This window comes from Macrobrachium rosenbergii, chromosome 43, assembly GCF_040412425.1.
Source record: "Macrobrachium rosenbergii isolate ZJJX-2024 chromosome 43, ASM4041242v1, whole genome shotgun sequence".
NCBI classification, from domain to species: domain Eukaryota; kingdom Metazoa; phylum Arthropoda; class Malacostraca; order Decapoda; family Palaemonidae; genus Macrobrachium; species Macrobrachium rosenbergii.
The window spans coordinates 42,372,115-42,394,307 of record NC_089783.1 but is presented as its reverse complement, the minus strand read 5'-3'; the positions used below and the strand labels follow the sequence as shown (position 1 = coordinate 42,394,307).

General features: G+C 37.9%; 1 long non-coding RNA gene across 1 annotated transcript; it reads right to left on the bottom strand.

Moving 5' to 3' along the window:
- Positions 1–562: 562 nt before the first annotated feature.
- On the bottom strand, positions 563–11,658 carry LOC136828527 (uncharacterized). The gene is made up of 4 exons (XR_010850085.1): positions 11,545–11,658; positions 8,466–8,571; positions 6,176–6,275; positions 563–1,587 (listed from the first exon to the last, which is right to left on the bottom strand). It is a non-coding gene; the product is annotated as an uncharacterized lncRNA (long non-coding RNA).
- Between the last annotated feature and the right edge of the window lie 10,535 nt (positions 11,659–22,193).

The window sequence follows — 22,193 nt, the reverse complement described above, 5'->3', positions numbered from 1 at the left end:
GAAGAGCTCAAAGATTCAAGTTAGGGACTGATCAACGTGAGAAGAGCATAAAAAAGATTCAATTAGGGACTGATCAACTTTATGAGAAGGTTCAGAAGATCGTTAGGACTGATCAACGTGAGAAGAGCTCAGAAGATTCAAGTTAGGGACTGATCAACGTGAGAAGAGCTCAGAAGATTAGAAGTTAGGGACTGATCAACGTGAGAAGAGCTCAGAAGATTCAAGTTAGGGACTGATCAACGTGAGAAGAGCTCAGAAGATTCAAGTTAGGGACTGATCAACGTGAGAAGAGCTCAGAAGATTCAAGTTAGGGACTGATCAACGTGAGAAGAGCTCAGAAGATTCAAGTTAGGGACTGATCAACGTGAGAAGAGCTCAGAAGATTCAAGTTAGGGAGTGATCAACGTGAGAAGAGCTCAGAAGATTCAAGTTAGGGACTGATCAACGTGAGAAGAGCTCAGAAGATTCAAGTTAGGGACAACAGATCCACGAATATAGAAAGCAGCCGGTAATCCAGGGCAGTATTTAAAAAGTTTCTGGACGCCTCACTTGTTTATTTTTTTTTTTTTTTTGTTGGTCTGAGAGCCGGGCATAGCTGTGGAAGATTTAGTTTTTGTGCAATTAGCTGTTATGCAACCATATTTTCTTTTGCCATGAAATCATCATTACAAGTTTCTCAACTGTATTTTCCTGTATGCTTCGTCTATTGAAAGACATTAAGGAATAAAAAATACTAAAAAATGCTTTATAATTATTAAGCCATATATATAGAAAAAGTACAGAGGTACTATGAAACTACCACCATTCAATTTAAAGCAATAGCACAGTACCTTCGAACACGGGGCGAAGTTTTACGATTCAGGAAGTCGCCCTAAACATTTTATTATTAAAGCAATCATAATTACTGCTGATAGCTAGCTACTTCCGGTATTTTTGAAGATAGGGCAGTTTTCTTGAGCCACGGTATGGGGTGTCTCTGGCTGGGAGTCCCTCGTGATAGTGCAGTGCAGTTTTCTTCAGCCAAACATGATGGGGGGGTCTCTCTGACTGGGACAGTTTTCTTCAGCCAAACATGATGGAATCTATCTCTGGCTGGGAGTCCCTCGTGATAGTGCAGTGCAGTTTTCTTCAGCCAAACATGATAGGGGTCTCTCTCTGACTGGGGCACTTTTCTTCAGCCAAACGTGATTGGATCTATCTCTGACCGGGGGTCCCTCGTGATAGTGCAGTGCAGTTTTCTTCAGCCACACATGATGGGATCTATCTCTGGCTGGGGGTCCCTCGTGATAGTGCAGTGCAGTTTTCTTCCGCCAAACATGATGGGGTCTCTCTCTGACTGGGGCAGTTTTCTTCAGCCAAACATGATGGGATCTCTCTCTGGCTGGGGTTCCTCGTATATGCAGTTTCCGTCAGCCATACATATAGGGTCTCTCTCTTGCTGGGGTCCCTCGTACCTCTTTGAAACTCCCGTCAGCCAGCCATAATGGGGTCCCTCAAATCTCCTTTACAACCGTTTGGCGTACATCCCGTTTCCTATCGACTGGTCACTGTATACAGCAGAAGGAAGCTGCCTGCGACTCGCCATTCCTGAAATACATAATATCCATTATGAGTACTGGTTACACTTTTAATCGGTTGGTGCCTCCGCTAAGAGGTTTGAATGTAACTTACACTACAAAATTTCCTTACATTAACTTCTCATTACTTCATACACACTTTAAACTGCACAGTATGGGTCTTTTTCAGTAGAAAGACCAAAGCACAAAATAAGTATTAGTTTACCATAAGATAAAAACCATGAAAAAAGTGCTACACACTTGACTTAAAACTGATCTCGAGTAAACCTGCATCTAGTATAGCAAGGTCATTAGTAAACTTGTAAACTTATAAATTCAATGGGTTTTCTTAAGTTTAGCGATAGAGACTCGAAATCACAGAACATTTGGAAATTCTCCCCCCCCCCACAGCAATTGAGCAAGAATAACTAAATGTAAGCCAAAGTCAGATTTGCTTTAATATTTAAAGCCAGGTTACCACCCCACAGAAATGGAGCAAGCACAGCTAAACGTAAAGCAAAGATAGACTTGCTTTAATAAAGCCAGATTACTCCCCCCCAACAAATTGAGCAAAACATAAGGCAAAGATAGACTTGCTTTAATAAAGCCAAGTTACCCCACCCCCACACAAATTGAGCAAGCACAACTAAACGTAAGGCAAAGAAAGACTTGCTTTAATAAAGCCAAGTTACCTCGCCCCCACACAAATTGAGCAAGCACAACTAAACGTAAGGCAAAGAAAGACTTGCTTTAATAAAGCCAAGTTACCTCGCCCCCACACAAATTGAGCAAGCACAACTAAACGTAAGGCAAAGAAAGACTTGCTTTAATAAAGCCAAGTTACCTCGCCCCCACACAAATTGAGCAAGCACACCTAAACGTAAGGCAAAGAAAGACTTGCTTTAATAAAGCCAAGTTACCTCGCCCCCACACAAATTGAGCAAGCACAACTAAACGTAAGGCAAAGAAAGACTTGCTTTAATAAAGCCAAGTTACCTCGCCCCCACACAAATTGAGCAAGCACAACTAAACGTAAGGCAAAGAAAGACTTGCTTTAATAAAGCCAAGTTACCTCGCCCCCACACAAATTGAGCAAGCACAACTAAACGTAAGGCAAAGAAAGACTTGCTTTAATAAAGCCAAGTTACCTCGCCCCCACACAAATTGAGCAAGCACAACTAAACGTAAGGCAAAGAAAGACTTGCTTTAATAAAGCCAAGTTACCTCGCCCCCACACAAATTGAGCAAGCACAACTAAACGTAAGGAAAAGAAAGACTTGCTTTAATAAAGCCAAGTTACCTCGCCCCCACACAAATTGAGCAAGCATAACTAAACGTAAGGCAAAGAAAGACTTGCTTTAATAAAGCCAAGTTACCTCGCCCCCCACACAAATTGAGCAAGCACAACTAAACGTAAGGCAAAGAAAGACTTGCTTTAATAAAGCCAAGTTACCTCGCCCCCACACAAATTGAGCAAGCACAACTAAACGTAACGCAAAGAAAGACTTGCTTTAATAAAGCCAAGTTACCTCGCCCCCACACAAATTGAGCAAGCACAACTAAACGTAAGGAAAAGATAGACTTGCTTTAATAAAGACAGGTTATGCCCCATACAGAAATTAAGCAAGCACAACTAAACGTAAGACAAAGACAGACTTGCTTCATTAAAGCCAGGTTACCACCCCCCCCCCACAGAAATTGAGCAAGCACAATAAACGCAAGGCAAAGATAGACTTGCTTTAATAAAGCCAGGTTACACCCCCCCCACACAAATTGAGAAAGCACAACTAAACGTAAGGCAAGGGTAGAGTTGCTTTAATAACGCCAAGTTACCGCCCCCACAGAAATTGAGCAAGGATAACTAAACGTAAGGAAAAGATAGACTTGCTTTAATAAAGCCAGGTTAGCGGCCCCCCCCACCGAAATTAAGCGAGCACAACTAAACGTAAGGCAGGGATAGACTTGTTTCAATAAAGCCAGGTTACTCCCACCCCCCCAATTGAGAAAGCACAACTAAACGTAAGGCAAGGATAGACTTGCTTTAATAAAGCCAGGTTACATCCCCCCACAGAAATTAACCAAGCACAACTAAACGTAAGGCAAGGATAGACTTGCTTCAATAAAGCCAGGTTATCCCCCCGCAATTGAGAAAGCACAACTAAACGTAAGGCAAGGATAGACTTGCTTTAATAAAGCCAGGTTACCCCACCCCCACAGAAATTGAGCAAGCACAACTAAACGTAAGGCAAAGACAGACTTGCTTCAATAAAGCCTGGTTATCCCCTCCCCCAAATGAGAAAGCACAACTAAACGCAAGGCAAGGATAGACTTGCTTTAATAAAGCCAGGTTACACCCCCCCCACCAACAGAAATTAACCAAGCACAACTAAACGTAAGGCAAGGATAGACTTGCTTCAATAAAGCCAGGTTATCCCCCCGCAATTGAGAAAGCACAACTAAATGTAAGGCAAAGATAGACTTGCTTTAATAAAGCCAGGTTACCTCCCCCCAAACAGAAATTAAGCAAGCACAACTAAATGTAAGGCAAACATAAACTTGCTTTAATAAAGCCAGGTTATCCCCCCACAGAAACTGAGCAAGCACAACTAACCATAGGGCAAAGATAGACCCAGCAAAAAAAAAAAAAAAAATGACTCCATCAGTCTGTATTCGTCCATTCACTTCAGTACAATTACAGTATGACTTCCATGATATATTACTGCAAAGGGTCTCTTATCACGAACTTGAACAAAACACATTCTTGATAATTCGATTAGTATATCATTTAAAAATCTTCTGCGTAATACTCTCAAACAGGAAACTAACTACTACTAACAAAAAGTTACTACAATATCGTAGCATATCAGCACACGAGAGAAAATACCTTTACACATACTTCAGTGAATTCTACATTCCCTATAGACCTCACCAAGTCTAGAAAGGGTAAGAAGGTGAAAGAAACAGAGATAAGGGCAAGTGCAGAGGACAAAGGGAGATAATCTACAGTATATACTGTACTGCCATATATTAGGGGACTACACTGCTACTTCATTCCACACAAAGTTAGTTAGTCCTCTAATTAAGATGGTAATAAAAGAGCTATTCTGATGTATTTGCTTTTAGTACTAGAGAGACAACAACCTACATCGTCTCTACCAGCTGTAGCTACGAGGCTTTTAATTCCAGCCACCATAAAGACCCTATGTATGGGATTGTAACTATATATATATATATATATATATATATATATATATATATATATATATATATATATATATATATATATATATATATATATTATGAAGAACAAATTACATCTCTCTTGATTGAACACAAAAAAGAAAAATACTTTGAAGAAAGGGGCCGTTCAAAAATTAAGTAACCCTTTTTTTGGTAATTTTTGACCCGCCCTCCCCTCCTTGACACACCTCATAACACATGTCCAGACAACCCCTACAAAATTATGTAACATCAGCTAGTATCCTCGCCCCCTCAACCAATCATTATGTTTCCCCTTTTTTTTTTACTGCAATAATATATTAGCCTAATACCTGGAAATTATTACCTTTAGGTTTTTCTTAATACTTTTATGTTATGATATTAAAGGATCACAGATATATTTGAAATGAGAATGTTCTTTTATGCCATTTTTAGAAGAGGATTAATTTAATTTGTGATATTATTCTGTGTCATGTCATACATACAGAAAATGTTGAAGCACAAACAAGGGTTAAGAGTTTGAGATTTTTTAAACATATAATTATGCAAAAAATATTAAATACTAAAATCTCAATATTACAAAAACGTAATAAAAGTCTATTGCAGAATCTTTACTATCTCTCTTTGGTCCTTCTACATTTACATCTTCTCAAAAGAAACAAAGGAAAAAAATCTGTAAATTTTAAGCAGCCTATGGCTGCAACCCCCTTCCCCCACCACTGTCACACTCACAACAAGCACCACACTCCATACCTTTCATTCCGTTTCGACTGCAGCTTGATATACTAAAATTCATCAGAGTTTTAACTAAGAATATTCATTCAGCCATCTGCCCCGAAGAAAATCGGTCTCATTGGCCTATTGGTTATTCAGTTTCCTCTAAAAGTAGTCTCAGTTCCTTTAGCAGTAACTCAGGAATCTTCCAACTTCAATTTTCTTCTATTTGAAGAAATGGTATTTTCAGCAGTTATGCGGTCATGACTACAAAAAGTCATTTGACAAATATTCTATTATAATATCTAAGGAAAAATGCATCCTAATTCTACAAACTTTGATATTTTAGTACAATCCTGCTGCTATAAGAACGTTAGGCAAAAGCGTTTCTCTCACGACAGTTAAGTCCACTTTACTACAGTAAAAGATTTAATATCTAACTTAATCAGCTGCTTTCGTTTCTCATAAACGCACCATCAGCAACTTCAATGACAACTACAGCCAAAGATAAATCCAAACCAATAATGTGTTAAAACACCAAAAGCCACAACTTTACTATATCGTACGAAGAATATAAGAGATTATATGTTAGAGGTAAGGCAAAGACAGCTACAAAATAACTCTATTGAATATATAAATTCAAGTATTAATAATAGGAATCAAGACGTTGTACGAGGACCCCTTACTTTGGTGTTATGATCTTCCTCGGCGCCAACATTTGTCCAACGACGGAAACTTGATACCCTGAAATCCTACAGAGACTGGTTGAATGTCGAGGATCAAAGTCTGAAAAGTTGAAAAGGAATTATCAACAATCTTGAACTTACGATTAAATTCAATAATTCAGCAAGTAATGACATTATTTTGAGAGAGAGAGAGAGAGAGAGAGAGAGAGAGAGAGAGAGAGAGAGAGAGAGAGAGAGAGAGAGAGAGCGTTGTTCGTTATTGGTGCCGCTTCATCCTCGAGCAATTAGCCAAAAGGCATTTAAGAGAAATTTAAAATTAGAAAATTCATCTTCCCAAGAAAGCTAACCTTTCACCAAAAACATATCCCAATGCTCCCAGGGACTTATCTCTCCCACTTCTGATACAATTCTCTACATTTTACTTATAAACAACTATGAAGAAAACGAATTAGACAAATGCAATGAATTTCATTCTTATCATGAAGCAGTTTGAAAAACAATGATGCCTCTTACCAAATCTTGCTAAACCGGATAAGGCCATATCCAACCCAGTCACCCGTAGACCTATCAGACTGGTATGTACAGAAAGGCCTACTGACTTTGTATGGCACGGAGGTCTAATCTACAAAATACATCACCTCCCTTAAAACAACCCAGACTTCATATCAATAATCCTTCATTTTCTAATTTCAAGGAAAACAACAACTGCATTTAACGTCCCAAGAGGTCAAATTATTATACAAAGGGACGGGGTACCCAAAGGTTCCCCCCTATCCACCCCAACCCCAGGTTCCTTTCTTTTCTTTCACTGTCACCATCCCCATCTAGTTTCAGTAGTCACTTAAATAAACTGATCAACAGATGACACTGTTCATGTCACGTAATTCGACAGTACTGACTGAAAATGAAATTCAAGGAGCAGAAACCAAAATCGAGCTGGCACTTTGCCAAACAAACCTATTCAGAATACTGAAAGATTAACCTTATTATTAAAAAATAACATTCTTGGATTACTGCTCCCTTTAGATAAAGGGGTATCAACCCTCAACAATGCGTGTTTTAACAGGTAAGTTATTCATCTATTGAATAAACTAGAATTTGCAACACAAACAATACTGTATAATAAAAAAATAAACACTAGAGTGCTTATCCAACACAAATACAGTATGACTCGTTCTCAATTATCCACATAACACCAATATAAGCAATGGGTATAGGTCGTACAATATCAAGGTCTTAGATTTACAAAGGGATAAAGTTACAGGCTAGAAATAGAAATGCAAATGAACTACATACAGAGCTAGCTAACATCAAAGAGAGCAGGATATCTCAAGTCTATAAAAAATTAACACCAGTAAAGGATATCAATAAACTATCTTCGCAAATCTCGGATAATAAAGAAAAAGATAAATGGTAAGAAGGCATGGAAAGCACTTCCTGAAGTCAAGAAAAACAGTTTTCAGAAACTGACATCTGGACCCCACCAGATACATGGGATAATGTACAGTAATAACCACTGTAACGTAAACCGTACAGTATAAAACCCAACTCGAGCGGCACCGAATACCTGAGCAATCAATGATCATGGCTCCATTTCCCCCTCCTGCAACATTTCCGCCTTTAAAAATCTGTATAGTAAGTACTATTCAGTTATGACTACCTTGAGAAGGACTGTTTTTATTAATCATTAAAAAAATTAAGTCTTATTCATATCATTGCCAATATAGTAATTAGTTTAATGGAGGAGTTATCAGAACAATCAATCTGCCAATAACATTATGCAATGTTTATAATAATATCACGCTTCCAGTATTTATCTCCTGGTAACCAACAGCTTTAATAAATAGTTATTAACAATTTTTTCAAGAGCCACTATTACCATAACTGAATCCCTTCTTATCTGAATATTTCACTGCTCCCATTAATTTTGAAACTAACAAGGTTGCTGACGATAAGAAGATAGATGCGAGTTCTCTAGGTCCTTCAAATTCAGAAATCTCCAATGTAACAGAACGTAAAAATTATATGTTAAATTTAAGTAATATTGCCATAAACACAACTTATAATATATTCTGAAAGCATGTACTGCCAAGTCTAAGAACTCATTAATTTGATAAATGCCTTGAAATCAAAAGATTGAAATTCCCGGGCCTAATAATAACTAATACCTTACAGAAAATATATTCTTTCAAATTTATAGATATATTACTAATTTTTTAAGTTTTCTATGAGAATTTTTTCCTCTAGTTGTTCAAAGTTTAAGTTAATTTCAAAAGAACCTTCCACTCACCTAAAGCAAGGTATGGGACATTTTAACTCCCAGGTTTGGAAGATTCCAAGCTTCTTTATTTCCACATCTTGCAGTAACTGGCCACATCCACGGCCTCCGTATCTGTCTGAAATAAAAACAAATTTTGTTATTACAATTTACAAACAATGACTTACATATTAAGTTTAATATAAGTGTAAATCTTCAGGTTTTGAAAAAAATACCAAAGCGTTCATTTTCCAAACACAGACTCTCAGGTATGAAAAGCATCTAACGGTTTTCCAGAATACAGACTGGTATATAAAGCATCTAATAAACGGTCAGAGGCCATGCAAGTGAGAAAATAGCTTTAGGGATACCTGTCTCGTCAATACTGAAGTGATTAACATCAGCATCATGATTTTGAGGGGACACTGGGGACAAATTTGGGCTCAGGTTAAAGCCCACTAAACGGTATTTTGTGTCCTTTCACGTTCGACATCATTAGTACAGTATTTCACCATAAAGTTTAATAAGACTATTGCATCCCATTTCTGGACTCGCAATAGTCTCGTCTTAAGAAATGAGTTCGCTTATTCAAGAGGTTTTCTTTGCAAATGGTGCTTAAGAGAAGGAGCCATCAAAATCGAAATAAACCAAATTCCGTTTCTCATAAGCATAAAGGATGTTTCTGATCATTCAACATGGCCAAGAGGGCTGTCAATAACTTCACTAACGACCACGTATCCGCTTCCATTTGTTTTTCCTCTTCCCATCCAATGACCATCTTCATTACCCAGAAATCTGTAAGGCTCAATTCCCATTCTTTTAAGAATATATATTATATTCTTAAAAAAAGAATGGGAACTGACCTCTTAAAATTTTTAGGTAATGAAATTGGTCATTGGATGGGAAGAGAAAAAATAAATGGAAACGGATGCGTGGTCGTTAGTGAAGTTATTGACAGCCCTCTTGGCTATGTTGAATGATCCTTAACATCCTGTATGCTTATGAGAAACAGAATTAAAACCAATCTCGATTTTGATGGCTCCTTCCCTCAAGCACCATTGGGCAAAGAACACCTCTTTTCAGTATAAGCGAACGCTGGCTAAATGACACCCAGGATAAAGATAATCATCCAGGATAACTGGATAATTTTAACACTCCTATGCACTAAATGTAACATGAACTCTAAAGCTATGTCTTGAGGCTATTTCACTGCAGACTTCTGCATTTGAGGAATCAATGAATGCAAGTGGGAGGAATGATTTCTGACTCACACCGTCTGCTCGTTACGCTTAAAAACCTAAAGAACGGTCTCTTGACCGTACCTACACTAGCATTTTTTCGTTTTTGCGACTTATAAGGAGCATGCCGCTTGCAACTAACTGACAGATACGGTGATGCGAGAGTTACTTGGTTGTGCAACTCTCCACAAGTAACTAAAGTCACGGGAAATATCTGGAAAATATACGAAATAACTACATACTGAAAAACACTTGAATTTAATGCCGGATAAAACAGCTCAGGTTTGCTCTGCCATGACGTCACGCGTTCTAAATAGGGTTCATTTGGGCCGTAATATCAAAAACAACGTAAGACGTTATGTTTATGGTATTTACCGTCATTATTTTATGTTTACGTACTGTACATCCCCAAGGGACTGGTACTAAACACGGAGCCCATTTTGCACGTAAAGGTGCCTACGGCCAAAACGACGAGAACTCTACTTAAAGAGACATTACTGCCTTAAACTCTAATCAAATACAGGAACACAAGCAATGATTTAAAGGGACAAATTGACAAAAAATTCCCAGTCATAACAGTACCAAAGGCACCTGGGGCAGACTTAGTGGAGGAGCAGTCTCGTAAACAGGTGAGGTCCACCTGCTGGTTGCTGAACCATAGTTCTTTGCGACTTTGCTCTATCACTGGGCGTCAATGAAAATATCGTTCCATATCAAAAATGCATATGTAAACTAAAGATTTTTATTATCTGTTTCCGGTATCTATAAGATTTTTCATTATCTAAGGCGCAAATAAAATTTACGTGACAAATTAGGCAGTGTTTTTTCAACAGCACATTATATGGCACTTGAAACATTTATCAACATAGTAAATCACCAACACACCTACAGAAAACCAAGGAAAAAGTGGCTGGTTTAGGTTATGACTACTTGGGAGGGGGAGAGAGAGAGAGAGAGAGAGAGAGAGAGAGAGAGAGAGAGAGAGAGAGAGAGAGAGAGAGAGAGAGAGAGAGAGCTAGTGTTCACAAGAGTCAGTCAGCCCCTTAAGACTGACTGAAGTGAAATAAACCGTTTTTTCTGAGAGAGAGAGAGAGAGAGAGAGAGAGAGAGAGAGAGAGAGAGAGAGAGAGAGAGAGAGAGAGAGAGAGAGAGAGAGAGAGAGAGACTAGTGTCCTTATGTGTCAAGTCAGTCCCTTCCGATTGACAAGTAAAATTATCCATTTTATTCCGCAGATAACTAAATGACGTACTAACTAGTTTTGGGTGGCAGATAGAAATATCACTTAAAGCATTTTAACAAATAAAACGCACCTTGAGAATGTCAATGTACCTTATCAATGCAAATGCCCCTGGTTTAGTTGTAGGATGGGTCATAAGCATCTGTAAAAGTGGAAAATGTATACAGGAAGTCACGGTCGGGCCACCCAGTCTATAAGCTGCTCTGTCACCTTTCACAATGTCTGCGGTCCAAGATGCAGAACTTCACTGACCTTACACAAACGGAAATGCTATCAAGAACTTGCATAACCTCTAGACCTCGTCGTGTGCTTCTGTCAGGTCAAAGAATGAACCTTTAAACCACTGGTATTAGTAACAAATTTCGCAGTTTGTAACCTTTTATGAGACCATGCCAAACGTGGGATTTTGAGTGAATACTCACTTTGAGAGGTTGAAAATTTACCAGCTAAAACCAATCCGACCTCCCAAATAAGCCAAATTCACCAGACAAACCATCACCGGTTCCTAAGTAGGACCGGAATTCTTGCTCAACAATCATGAAATGCTTAAATTAATTACCCTTTCACCTAATAAACATCACCGGACATTACACAAATATGCTTAATACTGACAGCACAATAAGGACATGTACTCACAAAAATTGGAAGTTGTAACCGTGTAAACGACATTTGAAAATGGTCTACTTTTCAGGACTTCCTTACACCTTTACAGCCGTCCAAGAACTGCTCAAGAAAACCGCAAAGATTTTTTCTTGGCCAATCAGAGACCTCCACCCGACCCAGCTTAGAGGCCTTTTCTATCGCCTTCTATCACTGGCTGAGGCTTTTGTGTTTTGGCCAGTGAGTGGAAGGCTTTGAAAGTTGCTTTCACAATGGCTGGTGGGGCCAGACTTCAGAGTTTATTTTTTCAAAATTTCACCCTCACCTTCAACATCAAGAATTTATGTGAAAATTCTTTAAAAAATTCAGTATGGAAATCAATATTTATGAGATAAATTCATAAATGGATCAGTACAGCAAGGGAAATGATAAGGAAAAGCACGAGGAGAAAATTTGAGAAGTCATACCAAACGAGCAATATAGACGGTCCAATGGGCTATCTTCGATAACGCAATTGTAATAACTGTACATTATTTTGCTTTTCACTAAGACTAGGAATCTAATAATAATGATGCATTATCATTGCTGGAAAGTGTACTCTCTCTCAGACAAGTCTTTATTGAATGTGACCGGCAACAGCAATACTGATTTTGTAGAGAATCTTGACTATTTAGGAAATAATACACTTTCCATCAGGAGGAAGGGAGTAAAGTCTCTATCTGAATGACATTTATGATGTGTAATTATTCAAGGACTGGGTCCAAACGTTTCGGACACAACTTCGCATCTCCTGAAAGGGAAGATGAACGAATGACTCGGAATAGTCGATAGTTGAGTGTTAGTTCGAGGGCGGGTTTTTTTTTTGGGGGGGGGAGAATGATGAAAGAACGATATGCAAGAGAGTATGATTTATAGATAAAACATTCATGAAATGGTAACGAAGACGTTGATTATGAGAATAAGATCAGCATCTGTATTCGTCGCAACCACTGTGGATGCATGACGTAGGAACTCTGGGTGGTCTTTACGTTGATCTAGATTGCAGACATTCGGTTGACTCCCTTGCACATTCACTGCCCATACTCATGATTAGAGTTTCATATACAGCGAAAACAATGGAAAATTTACCGTACCGCTTAAGTTTTCATTGTCTATAATCATTACCATTTGCTCACAAGCAAAACCTCCTCATAAGAGTAATTTTAGAGAGAGGAGAAAGCGTATGAACACTTTGAAATGCTGTTACATCAAATAATAATTTTTTTGTCCTTAAAGAACGTTGCATATTCAGAATCAAAATCATATTGAAAGCTTTTATTCCGCATTAACATCTCAGCCCCACTAATTACGGAGAGACACTTAAACAGCCACTGACTACTTGTGATGCGCAAGCCGAGGGAACGGCTACTTAGTTAACGCTTTCCCTCTGTCACTCGCTATGATCAAGGGAATTAAAGATGGAATTTCCCTCGAAGAAAATGGACCGAAAGCAAGCAGGTTCCCTTGGATAACCAGGGACCCTTTGCGCCACAAATAAGTCCCGAAGGCGTACTAGACAAGAGCTTTATTTGTTTTTAGTATATATAATAATATCTACATTTGTTTACAGTACGAGTCAAAAGAAAACGAAGACCCGAGTTGAGTAAAAGAAAATTGGTATATATAAGCAAGCCTAAACTATGTTATTTGCTCACTGTCCTACAATAAAATTTTCAGTGTGTACAAAATTAGTGACAGTAGAAATGCCATCATTCTAGAACAACATAACTTCAAGATATTGTTTAAATATTCCATGGGAAATCAAAAGTAATCAGAATAATAAGGTAAATAATATAATAGAACAATAAAAAAGTTATAAAACAAACAGCAATTGAAGACCAGATGCAAAAAGTAGAGTAGAGTTGTATTAGTCAATGGATTTGTGTATAAGAAATCGATTTTGCAGAAGTGGCTTTCACTTTATCCGATGCTTATTAAATAGTGGGAATCCTGGAAGGAAATTTAATCTTTAACCATAACATTCTTGTCAGTTTTCGCTATATATTTCCCTATTAATATTCAGTAAGCTATAAAGGGCTCTAATTTGCGTACCTCTAGCCATCCCTCCTCCTTCCCTCTCTCTCTCTCTCACGCTCTCGTAACTTCTAGAATATTAGTCATATTCGAGGCTAGTTGCCAACTGAATATGCTGAAGAATAATTCTGCAAGTCTAAAACAAATTATAATCCTGTGTTTTTTCTGACTAACTTTTGTTATATTTTACAATCTGCATTAACGCTGTTTTAACACGATGAATACACAAGTAGCCTAAACTGCAATTTTTGTAATTAAACAGTGGCAGGGCATACTCGACAGACCGTTACTGGAAAGTAACATCACTTCAGCAATAAACAGCAAAGTGTATCTTCTGTTTTACGAAAGCTCAGCAATGAAATATGGACGTTCTTGGCTAAACCTGTATGTTATTCTTTCCTTAAGATTCTACCTTCGAAAATACCTGCGTAACTCCTGCTCCCAAATGTTCTACTTTGTCACGAGAAAAAATCAAGGAATTTTTTTCGGACAAAAGCGCTCTAGGGTGTTAGAAGGTTCTGTAAAGAGTGGCAAGTTTCGCGAAATTTGTTAGTAACTCTCTTCAAGAAATCCCTTAACATAATGACAAAAGGGAAAATGAACGGCTCCTTCAGCAACGACAATAAACAAAAACGAGGATATCCCTGCTCTCAAATAAACAATCCGAATACGCTTGTTATAGAATACCTACTTCCGCAAACCTCTCGCAAACTCAGATCAATTCTTACTAAATAAGCTCTTCTCAGCCTTGTCTACAAAAGCCAGACATTCATCATTATCGATTTTTGCATAAGCATTATGTCCCAGGCAAGCTCTCGCTATTCATCCTTGAATTTTTAATCAATCTACACTGAAGCATGTCACTTGAACGCATTATTAATTCTATGCAAAACAACTTAAACCTTTCGGTTGCCATTAAAACTCGTTGGCCAGGAGCTAATGTTATCCTTAGTGCTTTTATATTTCTTATTATTATTGGGGTGAGGCTGGGGAGGGACTGCCACCTCGCTTATCACTTCCGTGAAGTGTAAGAGGTAACTGGTCTTGTCATATCAGAAAGAGGGACACTATACCTAAATATTTTCTAGAGTTCCTTGGCTTCCCCGTGTGCTACCTCTCCCAGGAATTCCCACATGAGAAATGTCAAAGAGAAACTATTGAGCTTAGGGACATAGGGTGGAAACCTTTAAAATCTCTGTGAATCTACTGCAGTCTCAAGTCTAAATATAAGACAAAGTGTTTTCCTTAACTGTTCTGTCAATTATGCACTTAGTCATTTTACACCCTCTGGCCAGGTAGCGCTTTATCCTAGCCTTCAGGAGTAATTTTAAACTCACCCAGCTCTAAACTTACTGTACTTTCTACAAAATTGTCCAGAATACGCGTTTTTAACTGAAAAGCACCAAGCCATGATGGAATCCACCGCGAACATGATTTTACATTAAAATTAAATGTTAAAAATCGCATGCTAACTGTACTGTTGCGTAGAATACCGAAGGGGAAACAAAGACTGACTGTTAGGCATTGGGAGTCATAACAAAGCTATAAAAGAAAGGTATCCAGATTGAATGTGGTGTTTATTGAGGCATTGTACTTGCGTCTGTCGTGATGAAAACATTCAGTACGCTCATCCTCAACCGGCTATGGAAAGACATTTATAAATTACTTAGAGATTAACAGATTAGTTTTGGAAAAGGCAGAAGTTGCACTGATCAAGTATTTGTGTTGAGACAATGTGCAGAAGTGTAGGAAATTTATCACTTTAAAAGCAACCGCATAAGAGTACCATGGAGGATCTTGCGTCGCTGGAGCATTTCCGTTCAATACGTGAAACTGAAACATCCATGAGATGCTACAAGGTAATGTTACGCCACATTTGCTGTCTGCTCTTCTAATGGATCTTATAATGAAAAAAAGCCGTTAGAGTTGGAAGAGAAGGTTTAGACTGGAGCAATGATAGACACTTGACAGACTTCCACTACACAGGCGACAACACAAGAGATAAACTTTAGATAGTTTAAGAAAAACAGAAATAACGAAAAAAAAGTATGTATGAAATTATGAAACAGCACCTGAATGGAGAAAAGGTTTATGAGGGTGAGTCCCAAATAATCAGGAAGAATTATATTATCCTATAACAATTTCTTGAGTTGAAATTAGTGAAATATGTAAAAAGGCCGAATAAATTTTGGAAGCAAAATAGACAAAAATTGCATACGAAAGTAAGACTACAGATTAATCAGTTCGAACATGAATCTTGTTATGACCAAGAAGCTATATCTGGTAGATTTTGTCCATTTGAGGATAAAGCTTAAGAAGGACATTAGAAGTCAGATGGCAGGATATAGTTAGCGATGATACCTAGAGGAAAATCACAGAAGTTTCAGCAGACGAGATAATGTTGAACAGGAGATGGAGATGGCTTGGACATGTCTTTACACCACCCAGGGGAGAGTAGTAAGTCATGGTGTCAGCTAGACCTCTGAATGAATACTATGAGACGGGAGGCTATGAGTAGAGAGTTGTGGAAGTGAAAGCACATGATAAATATGGCTCTAGAGGCGATGCTGATAGATTTTCTTGTTGGGATGTAGAAGGAACTGCAGCAAGTGGTCTTAGGAAAAGTGTATGACACAGAAATATTACATCTGCCAGTATGCTAATGGTTAAGCACTCACATAAACTCTTTCACTGATTCAATAAATTTGTTACTTATTTTTGTCCTAACTTGTAGCCTGTACAAGCCTCTATATTCTGTTATAAATCATGAATAATTATTATAGCATTCTAGAGAAAAATTACTTATTTCAAGAGAATAAATGATGTAGTTGTTTCACTGTCTGCGCTTTGATCTAACGTCTAGAGAAGAGTCGTGATAAAATGTCTCATACGCAAGACGCAGAAATGTATACAGTAGTCTTAATGGCGTTTTTGTGCTCCAGCCGAATGAAACAAAGTCCGCACGCTTTTCATCATCATCCCCTTTCAAGAAACGGAATTCCCACAATACCATTAACTCCCGAGACTTGAAAGAATAGAGAGGAGAAACAAATAAAGGAATAAGGAAGATACCCTCCCCACCCGCCCAACCCCACCACCATTATCTTCCCGAACTCTCTGCTCGGGGTGCGGGAGGACTACTAACTCTGCCTGGCCCTGTTTAGGCCAGAACCCATTTGCAGGCGTAAAGAAATCCTCTACTTAATCTTGTCCTCTGTCTCGGCTCTTTTGTTCCGTGGAGGTTGTTGTTGTTGTTGTTGTTTGTCTGACGCATGCGTAGTAATGCAGGGTAACTTTCTTTTGTCTCTAGGGGCTGAGGAAGGCTCAGATGATTTTGAAGAATTTGGTCCATGAAGCATCGCGGGATTAGGTTTCATATTAAAATGCGTGTGAATGCGGGAGAAATTTGCCTCGGGGAATGGACTGGCACGCTGGTTTATTATTTACAGTTTTCCTTCGCCATTGTCAGCAGTGATTATACGTTTTATCTTTCCCAAGTCGGGATACATAAGGAGGGTTGGAGTCAGGAAGAGAATCCGTCCGTAAAACATCTGCCAAAACAATTTATGAAATGACCCGTTCAAAGAATGTTAGCAACACTTTAAAAACGTCAATTAAAAATGGGGGCCCGACTAGGGATCCAGCTGAGAAGATATATATGCATACATATATAAATATATATATATATATATATATATATATATATATATATATATATATATATATATATATATATATATATATATATATATATATATAGCCTTTCAATTTATTGACCTGATATTTGTTCGATTTCTGATGTGAGTCAGAATTTATTTCTGTTCCACGCGTGATTATGTATTGATTTATATATATATATATATATATATATATATATATATATATATATATATATATATATATATATATATATATATAATATATGGAACAGAAATAAATTTATATCACATCAGGATACAGGCCTTTAAACACAGAAATATATATATATATATATACAAATATATATATCAATATATATATATTCACTATATCATGAGAATAACACACTCATATTAAGCCACAAATAGGTCAATAATTGATATCTTGAGAATAACTTACCGCCCAGGAGGTCGAACCATTGGCCTGGTTTGGAATCAGCATCAGATAGTGACTCTGTCCACCCGGCCATCAGGAGAGATGTAAGTGGATGTTGTGTCTACTGTACTAGCAGAGCTGGATGGTGAAAATCAGCTCTTTCGATTCTCAGTTATTTAAAGCATGTTTTAACATTCCATTTGTCTGTTTTCTTTTCCGTTTTTTCAGTAAAATCCAATCGGCATTACAGCTCTTTTATGCATTTTTGTAATTCTTGTCTGTAAAGATATAGTATTTGGCTCACTATATTTTTCAAGCAATATTCCAGTGAGTAATTTTTTTTCACCAGTATGATTTTATTTAAAGATGGCTGTGCAACAGAAAGAACCAAACTGCACTATCATTATGCGACTGGTATTTCCAAGGAATACTGTTCCGTACATTTCAAAATATTAAAACACCTATTACACAATTGATTTTTCGATATTATGGCCTCACCTTGCTGCTGTTATTATTAATGTTTTTCGTTGTTAGTAAGAGTGGCCACTAATACTAATTTTCTCAGTCTGTTTGTAGTAATCCTATATGTTTGGCTGGTTGATGTAGGGAGCTATTTGCTGTGTTAACGGACTCATAGTTGCAATTACGTAGATCGTTGTGTGCCCTCTGGTTTAATTATTTTACTTGATCATCTTAATTCACTACCTAGAGTATCACTGCTATTGCATCAAAAGTAACATTTTTTTTTTCTGACTGATTTTTAACGGACTCCTTATACTACACTGTTCGAGCGTAAATCTATCTGGAATGCTTCTAAATACTTGCCTTTAAAATTGCCCAATATCTTACTGGTCTTATATTGACAATATTTTGGCTAATTGGCTGTTTTTACAAGGTGACATCCCAGAAAGGTTTTTCTGTGTACTTGTGTGAAATACTGACAAATGTTGAATATAACACTGGATATTAAATAATCGTGTTCGGTACAGGGTACTTTCCTGCGGTAATAAAGACATGTTCTTTAATTACTTACTTTGGCTAATGGCTTTCAGTTAAATGTATAATACACAGAAGACATTAAAAGCCATTGGATGAAACCAGAAATTGATGTCAATAAAATTATTACATTCAGAACATACGGGATAAAGTTATCAGCGTATCACATCACAATCTTTTTGCGAAAAGTAGTGATTGCATGCAACTGTAGACGAAAGTTCATATTGCGCCCTAAGCGCCTTGGCTCTATAAAAACTTTTGCAGGAAGATTGGCATCTGTTTCATTACTGTTATGCTGTACGTAACCAAGACGGGATATGGAACATTGTGACGTATTCTGCTGTTCCTGGACGGCGCTGTTCTGGAAAGCATAATAGAAAGGAATATAACTAGGCTTGTAAGTCTCTGGTCATTTATGCATTTCATTATGACTACTCTTATGCAATCGGGTGGCTTATGGCCCAATCATGAACGGTTGGTCTTTGCACCCGTTGTCTATAAGGCCTGATGGAAGTTCCAGTGGCGATTTTCTCTCTAGATGCAAAAACCATATACGTCTCCAACCTCCTCTCATATCCGGACCTGGGACAGGCACGCCTGTTTAAACCCAGCGAAAAGAACTGAAATCGACAGGAACGAGCCAGGAGTCTTATTCTCAGACAGCTAGGGATGTCTCGGATAAAAGCCGAGATGTCAAAAAATAGCTCCTGTCAGGTTTCCGAACTCCTCTGGTTGTCGTACCACGGTGGCTTCTTTTTTCATTCTCTTCCCCCTTCCCTCATTCAAAGCGTCCTCGGTAAAAGCCATTTAACTTAGAATAACCTATTTGGTTGTTCTAATTCCCTTTTCTTGCCTTTTTCGAGCGAGGAACGCATGAATGGAGATGACCTATTGATCGCGCAAAGTGAGTGGTTAGAGGCAGGGCCCAACTGCATCACGGGCTTATATGTTATGCAAATGAATGGCAGCGAAAAAAGGCACATGGCGGCGACATCTTGAGGATGAGGCGGGGCGGGGGGTTTGCGGGGAGAGGGGCTGGGACTTGTACTGCAAGTAAAAGGTTGAAGGCAGAGAGAGAGAGAGAGAGAGAGAGAGAGAGAGAGAGAGAGAGAGGATAATCGAACTCAATAAATTACAGGGGAATACAATACTGTACGAGTTGCTGACTGACGAACATTAAAGAAAGAGAGAGAGAGAGAGAGAGAGAGAGAGAGAGAGAGAGAGAGAGAGAGAGAGAGGATAATCGAACTCAAAGTAAGAAAATATTGAACGAGTTGCTAACTGGTGAACATTCACCTGAAAGAAGTCTCTCTCTCTCTCTCTCTCTCTCTCTCTCTCTCTCTCTCTCTCTCTCTCTCTCTCAGAAATCATGAATGAACAAAGTTATCATTATCGAAGTTAAGTTATTAGATTCGTGTCCTAGGATATTTATAGACAAGTAAATATACGATTCTTAACAATAAAGACACAAAAAAAAATAGTGCAAAATGAAAGTAAAGTTCAGTGCTAGACAACTAAAACGAGGGAAAAAAGTAGTAAAAAAAAAAAGGAGGTCCATTTGTTACTGCAACTGGTTTTACTTCCTTGAACAAGACCTTCCCATTTCGAATGCCTTTGTCCTAGCTCTCTTTCTTTCTTTTTCTCAGCATTAAAGCAGTGTTTTTTTCCTGTTTCTCTAATGTACTTGGAAACCTCAACAATAACAAACCCCAGACCCAAGACCCTGCTTTCATCTTGACTTACTTTAGAAGGAAAAATATTTGTCAGTGCAAAATGTACTCCACGAACAGAAAGCAAAGGCGTAAGACTCCTGTTACTAACCGAATGTTGCCTCGCTTCTTCTATCTATCATGTCTGTGACACGGGGTCTCTCTGGAGGATTATTATGCCTGCCTAGGATCACTGTCGTGTCTCTCTCATCCACATAACAGTTAATCTTTACTGAAGTTTCACGATGGTTTGGTTCATGACACAGCAAAACCTTCGTGCCCGTGTGTTTGCTGTATTTCCGTTTTGTCGAATGCTCTCTCTCTCTCTCTCTCTCTCTCTCTCTCTCTCTCTCTCTCTCTCTCTCTCTAGGGAATATATGCGGTTCTATGAAGAAATCACGGGGAACCTTATAGAGTTAAGCGGGAAGCCAGCATTACAACTGAACTTTTGTAATTTTCGCTTGAACAAAAATGTATTTAAAGAACACGCTGCCCAGATTAACAAACTGTAACCCTGCCCTCGCCTTCTGTTTTTGTATAGAAGTCTCTGTCAACTTCTTTTGTATTCAGTGTGAACCTGAAAATGTAGAATAAATTACGAAAGTACTTGTTCAAAGTCCCGGTTTTCACTCAACTTCTGACGTGGATTTAGTGATATTCTCAAGCACGCGTCCCTTCGTGCTGCATTGGAAATGGCGTACCAATGCATAATAACACACATTAAACAGTGGGTAACATGAATTTGTATTTAATAATGAAAAACAGGGCATGTAAATTGAGCAGTGGACAAGAAGAGGTTGAATTGGTAAAAACTGGTAAGGAAATGCAAGGCAAATAATATTAGCAAGTACTTGGATATAAAACTAGAGGATATAGGTACGAGTTTTTCCACTTCTGCTAAATGATTTTAAATGCATTCTTATAAGAAAGCTGCCGCGCGATCTTTGCAGTAATTACGAAATTTGCAAGAATTATGATTTTTAAAATTTTATTCATAAAAGTAAACTGCTGATAATCATACACGGAAGTTTTATTTATCTACTAACAAATGAAAATTATTTTATATTCTTTTCTCAAAAATGGATATAAAGAAGGCATCGGAATGTATGAATGCTAACATAGAGAAATAAAGCACTCTTACCCTTTTAGAGAAAAATGGTGTAAAGCATTCCATGTGTTATTCCTGTGAGTAAAACCTACTAGTATGCAAGCTATTAGGAGAGAGATTTAAAACATGGACGGAAAACAAACAAATGTTACACTTAACGTTAAGTAATGTTTCATTTTACCGTGATAAAGGAAAGTAAGTCCATTTTCAACCTCGTGCTCAACAGTATGTTTTAAATAGAGTATCTACGTTTTTTTTTACCCCTTAACCCCTCTTTTAATTGTGATTCAAAATTCTTTGCATATCTGGTAATGTGTTTGAGAAGGAAAAATTTTAACTAACGTTGAAATCCAGCCCATATGTCATCAAAAACATGAGTTTTGTGCAACATTCCAAATGATAATCTCTTGGATTATCTCCTGCTGTTGCAGAGATATTGCACATTTTGACAGAATCTGAAAACTGTATTCAGAGTAATTCTTTCGTGCATATATTATCTGGTGACCAGAGAACTGAAGAAAGGATTTCACGAAGACGAAAGTTTGAGTATACTGTACTAAATCTTACGCCAAAATCTGGGGAAATACTGAGGCGTAGGGATCATCCAGTTCTCTCATATCTGGTCTGCTTACAATGAGACAAAACAATTTTGAAGGTAAACTGCCCATTAAATGGGGACTTCACAGAAGTCCATTACAAATTTTGTTACCAGACGAGAGCTACTA